We start from the raw sequence: 12,756 nt of genomic DNA on the forward strand, positions 1-12,756 counted from the left end.
TGATTGTATGCTTAAGCTCACATAAAAGGCAAGATGTCAACAACAGAGTACAATTGTATCATGTGCAACAGCAGCAAACATTAGTTAGCTAATAAATTGTTTGAAGGGAACCAACCATTTCAGAGTAGTTTATCCGACATCTCATTCTCAAATCAACGAAAATACAATTGTGTTTTTTTAGGGTGAAAATACAATTGTTTTGATGCAACTACGGTAAGAGAAATGAGTAAACATCAAAGAAACAGAACATTTAAATTGGTTATTCCTTGGATGAAATCTATTGTTGTATCACCCAGCCTAGTACCAATTCTTGTCGCAACAACAATCTCACCCAATCCTCCTTCCAGAGGATACACAAAGGATATCAGGACACCAAATTGTGCGTGCTGTAACCAGGAACCTTAATTTAGCTTAGTTTATTCTTTAAGACCCAGATGATCAACCTAATAAAACAACATATCCAACAAATAAAATGGCATTAGTCATGCATGCAAGACCAAACTGTCTGTCAGAAATCACAGTTAGAAGCATGCAATCCCAATTCACAAGGCGATAATCCCAGCAAATGATCAAAACATCCACAAGAAAAAAATAATGATAGGCTGACAATTCAAAGACATGATGAAGAATATAATTTTTTTAGAAGTAAAGCACCATAGAATTACTTAACAGGCACAACGAAAGGTGAGGATACTAACTTATAAATAAGGCCATCTTTATACAACCTGGCAAAAGCTTAAATTATAGCTTTTGACCTTTTCTCATCCATTGTAAAGCACTGATGCACAAGGCTGACATTAAGTTCACATTAGGAATTGGAACTATAGATAATACATTGTTTTCACTATTTTTCTTAACTAAGAAAATAAGAAGTTTATCTCATGGGTCCAATCAAGGGAGTCTCCAAGCCTATGTAATTGATTCAATACAGTACCACCATACTGATCTTTCCATTCTATGACCTGTACAGAAGATGTTAAGAGGATACACCAAGTGTGCAAAGAAATAAGCTCACTATGATTCATGCACCATCACACATGACAAATTGACACTGCCAATTATGAATTTAAAAAATATACAGGACTCTACATCATTACAGCTTCTACCACACATTGCCTACAGTGCAAACAAAAGAAAATACAACCATGCGTTATTTCAACTGGTGTAAGCAAGGCACTTATAATAGAGCAACATCATGGCAGCTCTAGTTATCAGAACAAGGCTAAAGTGTAGCTTAAAATCATTAGTTAACTCTACTTCTATTTCGGTTGCTGAAAATCACAATAGTAAACTTGTTCCTAACTCTTTTTGTGATTAGTAGTCATGTGCATGACTAAACCATATCTTTTGTTATTGTTGTGCGTCTGCATACATAACATGTTAAACTTAGAATAGTCATGCCCTAACATGTTATTCCGGTAAAAAAATAATTGCATATCAAATTGGCGATACACATACAAGATCTATGAGCAATATAGTGGAAGCACGATACTCTATATACAGGGAAAATAGAGAATTGAACCGCTTTCCACGCAAAGCGATATGATGGATCTGGGCTTCCCCATGGGCGCTCATGTGTGGGCAACATCTGTACTGTTTAGTATGTTTCGCCACTAAATTATGGTCTCGTTGATTGAACTGTAGAACACAAATTTTCAAAATATGCATAATTATTACTTTTCGCTTTCTTTAATATGAATAACAAGAACTAAAGGACATATTCATGTCATGAAAAGTGAGGAAAGAACACTCAGAACCCTTTTCACCTTTCTTTTTCACAATCCTTCTCGTGCACTCATCTTGACACGGCCAATTATCATCCTTTGGATATATTTAAATAGAAAAATGTTTTGATTTCATTCCTTGATCCTCCACTCTGTCTTGTCAAGCCACAAGAATTATTCGGAACACAAGATTGTAAATTAAATATGTAAAAAAATAATAGCGCAGAATTAGGATATAGAAATAGCGCGACTCTGATTTCCTTCGTTCGCTGCCCCTCTGCGTCGCTTCAGGTCTCCACCCCCGTGTTGTGATACTACTCTTGCATTCCAATCTAACATTCAGGCTTCAGCTAATGTAAACTCATTGCTCTTTGTACAATAGAGAAGTAACAGGGGAAATAAGAAAAACTGGGAATTCACTTGCCCACTGAAGTGTGTAAAGCCCAACTCTGAATTTTTGGTTGTACCGTGCATCATCATCCATCTCAGATAGTAAGAGCATGTCCTCTAGCAATAAAACATCTGCTTAATTTTGACCTGGAGGTAAGAAGATGGACAAGGCACCTCCAAATCATCTAAATCGAAACCTTTCGGTCTTTGCTTTCACCATGTCTGAGTACCTGCATGGTGTGAGCAGATCATTCAATCAGTACAAAGAGGAATAATGTTCTAAAAAAGTACACAACAAGGAATAAAGTAGTTCCATCAGTTATCTTGAAACTAAACATACCGTGCGTATAAATCCACCGGATGGTCAATTTTCTCACACCCATTCTCAACAAATCTTGTACATACCAAAAAAAAGTGTCCAATAGGGAGCATATTCAAAAAACCTACAGCTCCTTGAAAGAATGCCCTTCTCCACAGTAACCAAGCAAGCTCATGAATTTTTTGTGATTTAATATAAACAAACATGTGATGTGGAAGTAAAACCATTGGAATATGAAGTGAATAATGTGCATCTACTCAAGTTGTAGGTAATTCTACGTGCGGTTACTACGTCATCCTTGGTGGGGAGGGGAAGTTGGAGGAGGCTCTCGGATCTCGAGAGGCTTGACATCAGCGGCAATAGTCTGCACAACACGAAAATAAAGATTAAACCTTGGTAACAGAAACAATAGGAGACCTGAAATTATGGACTGAACAAAAAGAGATAAGTTGGGGAGAAATTTAGGTCGCCAGACTGATGAGCTCTTGCATATGCATGATATTACAAATGTGATACCTTTGTGCTGCCTTTAGTTTTGAACCACTCGGAGACCATTATGATCCGTCTAGCAAACATGTTAACATAACTATATGGGCAATGCATTTCGAACCATTGACCAAAGCATCCATGCACTCGGAACTAAAAGCATCTAATTGTTCTGTTCTAAACTATTTTAAAGTCTGCACTTTGTACAGCTGCAACTTGGTGTCATGAACTGAATTAGTGCATTACTTACACAACAGATATCAGATTAAGTAGAAGTCGATAGAAATTAGCAGAAGTGGGCAACAAAAATCAGCAGCCCATCACCTTGCAATATAGAACATACTTTCGCCGACCATCATAGATCATACCGCTAAACAACAAGGCGCATCGGCCGTCCACTTGAATTATTATTCTGCAACAAAAGAAAAGCACACATAGAGCACCAATTAGAAGGGATCCTGCACACCAGTAAATGGTCTATATGGCAACAAAAAACCATTTAGCCATTTATCAGGTAGATGGTGTGCATTAGGTTGGGCCTGCTTACATGGTACAGAGGCATTTAGGCTACACAAATCTTGTAGATATGTGTGTGCAGAGAGAGACATCACAAATGCATAGATGTGTGTGTAGAAAAAGAGATCAGGAGCGGAGGGGAAGCTCACCAAGGGGTCTCCCCAAAATCTACCTGTCATGCCAAGGAAGAAGCATGGAAAAGAAGGTGGGGTGGAGGCATAGGCGCTGTCGCCGCTCACGGAAAAACAGAGGCGAGCCTGGCCTCCTCCCTGGCTGGGCGGCGGCACCGCCTCCAGGAGGGCCGACCTACTCCTTCACCTAGTCTCCCACCTCCTCTTCCCTTGCCCCTTCACCCCACCACCGGGCTCGCCTAACCCGCGCTCGATCTGGAACCAGCGGTCGATGCGGCCGCATTGACAACGAAGAGAAGGAAGACGAGGTAGAGGGGCTAGCGTGGTGGAGGAGGAATAGCAGGGGGAGGGCGGGGCGGCGGGAGGGGGGGGGGGGGGAGGCGGGAGGGGGACGAGGCGGATTGGCTGCCGAAGCGTGGAGCGGATTGGTCAAAACCGTCTGCACGCGGCCACGACTGACCCAGCCAACCAGAGCACGAGACGAGCCCACTTGTCATTGGCCAACCAGAACTAACAGTAGGTGAAAATCGGGTTTGACTGCCGTGAAGATCGAACGGCTCTAACACACCAGAAAGGCAGATCGAACGGTCAGCGAAGGCCCAATCGAGGGAGCCTCCTGGACGCGAGTTGGCTAGCCTCTATATAGTTTTAAATGGCCAAGTAGAGGTGGCCGCCAAATATTCCCAACGGGATTGCAAATTAAACTGCCTGTTGGAAGGTGTAGAGGAAGAGGTGTTCGAGTTCAAATGACTGTGTACTTTCCTCATCTAGCTGAATTGTATATCATTTGTCATGGCAGACCTTTTCGCTTCAACCTCCGGACTCTAAGGTGCGGAGTGTTTACGAATACCGTCGCGGATGAATAGGCCGGGGTAAGCTTGGAAAACTAGGCGTAAGGGTCATAGTTGCTTGAACAGACAAGTTGTATCCGGCTAGCTATGTTATATTACATTAAGGTAGTAAGAAATATCTTCCAGAGAGAATAGTTTCATTAAGGGTTCCTTTCCCTGGGTGTGCATGCATTTAATGTACATGTCCGAATTGTGATGCGAGCACCACAGTTTGTATAACTTCTGGGGGTGTACAATGGAGTGAGTTTAGAAAACATCTTTAATTCACCGGCCGAATATTCCCTTAAGAATGGTAGCTTTCGGTTTCACCCAATCCGAGGTACACATTCGGATGACCCGACAGTAACAATGCAGAGGTGCTCCATTTATGCCCTAGCCGAACTAACGGAAACGTAGGGCATAAACACAGGAGCCAGGCATCCCAGCTTGGCCAAAACTTAAATCATATCGATGCATATAGTGGCGAAGAAAAGGTACATATGGAAAAACTCATATGTGAGGAGCTTAATGCTCAAGAATTGACAAGAACTTCTGTCTGAGAAGCCCCCAGGTACAAGTAACATACATGTTTAAAGATGTATGTGTCGATGTTGTGCGGTCTGGCCGTACCAAAGCTTTAAAGAAAGAAAGAAGAAAATAATCGACAAAGAGAGACGATTTCACGTGTCGGTTACCCAACCCAATAAGTAGTAGTTTTTGAATGATTCGCGTTAGCCGGGAGTTAGAGATGTACTTTCTATTTCAATGAAGTAACCAACCAAAAGAGAGTGTTAAAGGAGGAAGCTACAGGGGAGGAGGAGACGAACACGGGGTTTGGCGCTAGGCATAGAATCTTCGGAGTCTGGCCGCGTTCCAGGGGTTCGGCTCGAGGCGATTGTCTGATGCATCGCTAAAACGGTACGCCCCTTCGGTGAGGACTTCGTCAATTATGAAGGGACCCTCCCATTTGGGTTTGAGTTTGTCCTTTTTCTTCTCCGGCAGGCGTAGAACGAGTTCGCCAATATTGTAAGTCTTGGCACGTACTTCTTTGCTTTGATATCTTCGAGCCTGCTATTGGTAAAATGCTGAACGGGCTTTTGTGACATCGTGTTCCTCCTCCCGGGCATCTAGGCCATCCTGCCGATCAAGCTCGACTTCTCTCTCTTCGTACATATGCACTCGGGGTGAGTCGTGAATAATATCGCAGGGCAATACGGCCTCTGCGCCATACACCATGAAGAAAGGTGTGTATCCGGTAGTGCGGTTGGGCGTGGTCCGCAGCCCCCAGAGTACGGAGTCGAGCTCCTCAACCCAGTGCTTGTCTGATTCTTTCAAGGATCGCACTAGTCTGGGCTTGATGCCGCTCATAATGAGACTGTTGGCCCGTTCGACTTGACCGTTGGTTTGTGGGTGATAGACGGAGGCGTAATCAAGTTTAATACCCAGATTAGTACACCAAGTTTTTACCTCGTCGGCTGTGAAATTAGAGCCGTTGTCAGTGATGATGCTGTGTGGAACACCATAGCGGTGCACAACACCGGATATGAAGTCTATCACTGGGCCGGATTCGGCCGTTTTGACCGGTTTGGCCTCTATCCACTTAGTGAATTTGTCCACCATAACCAGTAGATATTTTTTCTTATGGCTTCCCCCTTTAAGGGGTCCAACCATATCGAGTCCCCGGACCGCAAAAGGCCAAGTGATGGGGATTGTTTGTAGGGCGGTGGGGGGCATATGACTTTGATTGGCAAAGAGTTGGCATCCGATGCAACGTTGGACAAGGTCATGTGCATCTGCTCGGGCTGTCAGCCAATAAAATCATGTACGAAAGTCCTTGCTAACAAGGGCCCGAGCTGCGGCATGGTGACCGCCGAGTCCGGCATGGATTTTGCCAAGAGCTGCCGCCCCTCTTCCTCGGATATACATCGTTGTAGGACTCCGGTGGCGCTTTTCTTGTAGAGCTCTCCATCATGAACCTTGTAGGCTTTTGAACGCCGGACAATGCAGCGGGCCTCATTCTGGTCCTCGGGAAGCTCTTTCCTGTTGAGGTAGGCCAGGAAGGGTTCGGTCCATGGGGCAATGACTGCCATGATGAGATGCACCGATGGTGTTATTTCGATGGCTGAGCCCCCGACGACGTCGGTGTTTCCGGGATCTTGGATTATGCTTGATTCGGGACTTGTATTGTTATTTTCCCCCTGCCACACCACGGATGGCTTAAAGAGCCTTTCCAAGAAAATATTAGGTGGGACGGGTTCGCGCTTAGCGCCGATACGAGTAAGAACGTCCGCCGCTTGATTACTTTCTCGGGCCACATGATGGAACTCGAGTCCTTCAAACCGGTCCGACATTTTGATGACTGCGTTACGATACACTGCCATCTTTGGATCTTTAGCGTCGAAATCTCCGTTTATTTGAGATATTGCGGGTTTCGAGTCCCCGCGTACCTCTAGGCGTTGTATGCCCATGGAGACAGCCATCCGGAGACCATGTAATAAGGCCTCGTATTCGGCTGCATTATTGGAGTCCGTGTATAGTATTTGGAGAACGTACTAGATGATGTCTCCCGTAGGGGACGTTAAAACGACCCCCGCTCCTAATCCTGCTAGCATTTTGGAGCCGTCGAAGTACATGACCCAATTGGAGTATGTGCCGTACTCTTTAGGGAGTTCGGCCTCTGTCCATTCGGCGACGAAGTCGGCCAGTACTTGGGACTTGATGGCTCGACGTGGTTTATATGTAATATCGAATGGGAGGAGTTCAATGGCCCATTTGGCAATCCGGCCTGTAGCATCGTGGTTGTTTATGATGTAATTGAGGGGTACTTAGGAGGCCACCGTGATCGAACACTCCTGGAAGTAGTGACGGAGCTTTCGGGATGCCATGAAGACCGCATATGCTATTTTTTGATAATGAGGGTACCGGGATTTGCATGGTGTAAGGACAGTGGATACGTAGTATACTGACTTCTGAAGCGGGAATTTATGTCTGTGTTGTTCTCGTTCGACGACGAGTACGGCACTCACTACCTGGTGTGTTGCCGATATGTATAATAACATCGGTTCGCCAGCGTTTGGTGCGGCCAGTATTGGATTGCTCGCAAGAAGGGTTTTTATTTCCTCCAATCCGGCTGTTGTCGCGTCCATCCACTCGAAGTGGTCGGTTCGCCGTAGAAGGCGATAGAGTGGCAGTGCCTTTTCTTCCAATCTGGAGATAAAGCGACTTAGAGCTGCTATGCAGACCGCAAGCTTTTGAACTTGTTTAAGATCTGTTGGCTTAGCCAGTTGTGACAGAGCTCGGATTTTGGCTGGGTTTGCTTTGATTCCTCTATTGGAGACGATGAAGCCCAGTAGTTTTCCAGCGGGGACGCCAAAGACACACTTTTCCGGGTTGAGCTTAATGTCATATGCCCGGAGGTTGTCGAATGTAAGACGTAAGTCGTCTATTAATGTTTCGATGTGCCTGGTTTTGATGACGACGTCATCGATGTAAGCTTCTACTATTTTGCCGATCTGTTTCTCCAGGCATGTTTGAATCATGCATTGGTATGTGGCGCCTGCATTCTTGAGCCCAAAGGGCATGGTGTTGAAGTAGAATGGCCCGTATGGGGTGATAAATATTGTTGCGGCTTGATCGGACTCCTTCATTTTGATTTGATGGTATCCGGAATATGCATCAAGGAAACATAATGAGTCGTGTCCTGCAGTGGCATCGATGATTTGATCAATGCGGGGGAGGGGGAGGGGTCCTTAGGGCAAGCCTTATTGAGGTCTTTGAAATCGATGCATAGGCGCCAAGATTTGTCCTTCTTTGGTACCATCACTAGGTTTGCTAGCTAGTCCGGGTGTTTGATTTCTCTAATGAATCCGGCCTTGATGAGTTTGGCCAGCTCTTCCCCCATTGCTTGACACTTGGGTTCGGAAAAGCGCCGCAGTGATTGCTTGACCGGTTTGAACCCCTTTAATATATTGAGGCTATGTTCGGCCAGCTCGCATGGGATCCCTGGCATATCTGAAGGGTGCCAGGCGAATATGTCCCAGTTTTCGCACAGGAATTCTCGTAGTGCGATGTCAACTGTTGGGTTCAGTTGAGCTCCGATAGATGCTGTCTTCTTGGGGTCCGTTGGGTGGACCTGGAATTTGACTATTTCCTCTGCTGGTTTAAATGATGTGGATTTAGGGCGTTTGTCGAGGATTATGTCGTCCCTGTCCACCGTGGAGCGTAGTGCAGTTAATTCGTCGGCTGTGAGGGCTTCGGATATCTCCTCTAGGGCCAGGGATGTGGTTTTGTTTTTGGCACAGAGTGCTATGTCCGGATCACTGACGAGAGTGATTATACCGTTTGGTCCGGGCATCTTGAGCTTCATATACCCGTAGTGGGGTATGGCCTGAAAGCGTGTAAAAGCATCCCGCCCCAACAGAGCGTGATATCTGCTCCTGAAAGGGGGCACTTGGAAAGTTATTTCTTCGGATCGGTAGTTCTCCAGCGTGCCGAATACTACGTCAAGTGTCATTTTGCCGCGCACCGCGCCTCTCGACTAGGAATAATTCCTCGGAAGGTTGTGTTGCTTTGCATGATGCGGCTCCTGTCTATTTCCATTTTATCGAGTGTGTCCTCATAAATGAGCTTTAGTCTGCTGCCGCCGTCCATGAGGACCTTGGTTAGTCAAAACCCGTCCACGATGGGACTGAGGACTAATGCAGCTGGCGCTCACACTGTTCTGTACTTCGGTTCGTTGCCGGCGTTGAATGTTATAGCTGTGTCATTCCAGGGGTTTTATCGTAGCAATTTGGCGGACTTCGGTGAGCTCGCGGAGCGCCCTTTTGCGCTTGTTATTTGAAGCGAATGTCTCAAAGACCGTCAATACTCTTGAGTTATCGTCCACCGGGGGATGCCATTCTGAGTTGTCCTTGATAAGGATATCCTCGCCGCTTTTGGCTACCTGTCGTAGTATCCAACATGCTCTAAGGCTGTGGGTTGCCACGGCATGTGGTGTTGTATGTATTTTGCATGGGCCATCGAGCCACCCGGTCAAAACAGTGCCATGCCGCATAGCGGTTTTGTGTTTCTTGACTGTTGGACTGGGCGTGCCGCGAGGGTGCGCCCTTTTCGCCTGTAGGGGAAGTTGAGTTGGGACTGGCAGTTCCCAGCGAGCTGCCTGAGTTTTCCAGGTGCTCTCCATCGCACTGTATTTTTGTACAATGGTTGCTAAGTCAACGAATTTCAGTATGCAGCGGCGATTGAAGGCGTTGAGGATTCCTTCGTCCGCGCAATTGTTGCAGAATGCTGATATTGCGTCTTCGTCACGACAATCTTTTACCTTGTCCTTGACAAGGAGGAATCTGGCCCAGAAGTGGTGGACTGTTTCCTGAGACTGCTATTTTATGCTCACGAGAGTGTCTAAATCCGGATGGGTGGGTGGAATTAAATCCGAACCCCGGCCCGACCGATTATCCGGAGTCTGATGATCTTCCGGGATTAACAGTCCGGTGTCCAGAATATCTTCTGATTGTTTAGGACCGTCGTCCGATGCTATCTTCGGAAGGCTGGTCGCATCCTTTCGCGGGTGGGTATCCGGATTTTCCTGGTCGGCGATCCGGACATAGTCCGTCTTCAGTATAGAAGAAAACTCGTCGTCCTGCTCCACGACTACCGCAATCTGGTGGGTGACTGGTAGGGTCTCGATTTCTCCTTGATCGGTTTTAAGCCCGATCTGGTCGTAGTCTGTGGCTATTCCCAAAGCGGCGATGCGATCTAGGAGTTCGTTCAAAGACGAAAGCTCTGTCGGATCCATATGCTTGGAGTGCTCGGAGTTGATGCGAAGGGGGTTTTCAATGGCCTGAGAGGTCATCGTCGGCTCAACGGTCGAACGGGTGACCATAGTAAAGCCGCTCAACCGGAGGGTTTGGCCCGGGGCCAGAGCTCCTCCAGGGGTGATGTTTTCTTTAAAGACAAGGCGAGCCATCGAGCCTTTTGTCGACGGCATAGTGGAACTCTCAATGAAAGCACCAATGTCGGTGTCAAAACCGGCGGATCTCGGGTAGGGGGTCCCGAACTGTGCGTCTAGGATTGATGGTAACAGGAGACAGGGGACACAATGTTTACCTAGGTTCGGGCCCTCTCTATGGAGGTAATACCCTACGTCCTGCTTGATTGATATTGATGAATATGGGTGTTACAAGAGTTGATCTACCATGAGATCGTGATGGCTAAACCCTAAAAGCCTAGCCTATATGACTATGGTAATGAATGTGTCCTTTTCGGACTATCCCCTCCGGTTTATATAGACACCGAGGGGATCTAGGGTTTACATAGAGTCGGTTACATAAGAAGGAATCTTCATAGTCGGTCGTGAAGCTTGCCTTCCACACCAAGCAGAGTCCAATCCGGACTCAGGTATAGTCTTCGGCCTTCATGTCTTCACAGCCCATCAATCCGCCTAATAGATAACAGGTCAGACGCCCGAGAACCCCTTAATCCAGGACTCCCTCAGGCATGAGTGTGAAATACTAACTTCAACTCTTGGAACATCTTATATGCTCTGTGGCGTTCAAAACATTTTTTGAAGTCTCGGTTCTAAGCCGTAAAGCATGGTGCACTAAACTATCAAGTAGTCATCATACCGAGCTTTGTCAAAACGTTCCTAACGTATGCATATGCTCCTGCAATAGGTCCGTCACCTAGCGGTGCATCAAGGACATAATTCTTCTATGCAGCAATGAGGATAATCCTCAGATCACGGATCCAATCCGCATCATTGCTACTAACATCTTCCAATTTATTTTTCTCTAGGAACATATCAAAAATAAACGGGGAAGCTATGTGCGAGCTATTGATCTACAACATAGATATGCAAATACTATCAGGACTAAGTTCATGATAAATTTAAGTTCAGTTAATCATATTACTTAAGAACTCCCACTTAGGTAGACATCCCTCTAGTCATCTAAATGATCACGTGATCCAAATCAACTAAACCATGTCCGATCATCACGTGAGATGGAGTAGTTTTCAATGGTGAATATCATTATGTTGATCATATCTACTATATGATTCACGCTCGACCTTTCGGTCTCCAGCGTTCCGAGGCCATATCTGCATATGCTAGTCTCATCAAGTTTAACCCGAGTATTTCTGCGTGTGCAAAACTGTCTTACACCCGTTGTAGATGAACGTTGAGCTTATCACACCCGATCATCACGTGGTGTCTCGGCACGACTAACTTTGGCAACGGTGCATACTCAAGGAGAACATTTTTACCTTGAAATTTAGTGAGAGATCATCTTATAAAGCTACCGCCGAACTAAGCAAAATAAGATGTATAAAAGATAAACATCGCATGCAATCAAAAAACATGTGACATGATATGGCCATCATCATCTTGTGCCTTTGATCTCTCCAAAGTACTGTCATGATCTCCATTGTTACCAGCATGACACCATGATCTCCATCATCTTGATCTTTTATCAACGTGTCGTCACATGGTCGTCTCACCAGCTATTGCTTTTGCAACTATTGCTATCGCATAGCGATAAAGTAAAGCAATTGCATGGCACTTGCATCTTATGCAATAAAGAGACAACCATAAGGCTCCTGCCAGTTGCTGATAACTTTAACAAAACATGATCATTTCATACAAAAATTTATATCTCATCTCGTCTTGACCATATCACATCACAACATGCCCTGCAAAAACAATTTAGACGTCCTCTACTTTGTTGTTGCAAGTTTTACGTGGCTGCTACGGGCTAAGCAAGAACCGTTCTTACCTACGCATCAAAACCACAACGATATTTCGTCAAGTTAGTGATGTTTTAACCTTCAACAAGGACCGGGCATAGTCACACTCGGTTCAACTCAAGTTGGAGAAACTGGCACCCGCTAGCCACCTGTGTGCAAAGCACGTCGGTAGAACCAGTCTCGCGTAAGCGTACGCGTAATGTTGGTCTGGGCCGCTTCATCCAACAATACCGCCGAACCAAAGTATGACATGCTGGTAAGCAGTATGACTTGTATCGCCCACAACTCACTTGTATTCTACTCGTGCATATAACATCTACGCATAAACCTGGCTCTGATGCCACTGTTGGGTAACGTAGTAATTTCAACAATTTTTCTACGCACATGCAAGATCATGGTGATGCATAACAACGAGAGGGGAGAGTGTCGTCCATGTACCCTCGTAGACCATTAAGCAGAAGCGTTATGACAACATGGTTGATGTAGTCATACGTCTTCACGATCGGCCGATCCTTAGTACCGAATGTACGGCACCTCCGTGTTCAGCACACGTTCATCTCGGTGACGTCTCGTGAACTCACGATCCAGTAGAGCTCGGGGAAGAGTTTCGTCAGCATGAC

General features: G+C 45.7%; 1 long non-coding RNA gene across 3 annotated transcripts; it reads right to left on the reverse strand.

The window, feature by feature from the left end:
• Nucleotides 1-665: 665 nt before the first annotated feature.
• LOC125532134 lies at nt 666-3,904 on the reverse strand. Of its 3 annotated transcripts, XR_007293770.1 has the most exons (5): nt 3,585-3,904; nt 3,244-3,331; nt 2,455-2,797; nt 1,767-2,344; nt 666-1,638 (listed from the first exon to the last, which is right to left on the reverse strand). It is a non-coding gene; the product is annotated as an uncharacterized LOC125532134 (long non-coding RNA). The 3 variants fall into 3 exon arrangements; XR_007293769.1 differs by having other exon boundaries at nt 666-2,344; nt 3,608-3,904; XR_007293768.1 differs by having other exon boundaries at nt 666-2,344.
• Nucleotides 3,905-12,756: the final 8,852 nt, after the last annotated feature.

This window comes from Triticum urartu, unplaced genomic scaffold (assembly GCF_003073215.2).
Source record: "Triticum urartu cultivar G1812 unplaced genomic scaffold, Tu2.1 TuUngrouped_contig_9167, whole genome shotgun sequence".
Taxonomy (NCBI): domain Eukaryota; kingdom Viridiplantae; phylum Streptophyta; class Magnoliopsida; order Poales; family Poaceae; genus Triticum; species Triticum urartu.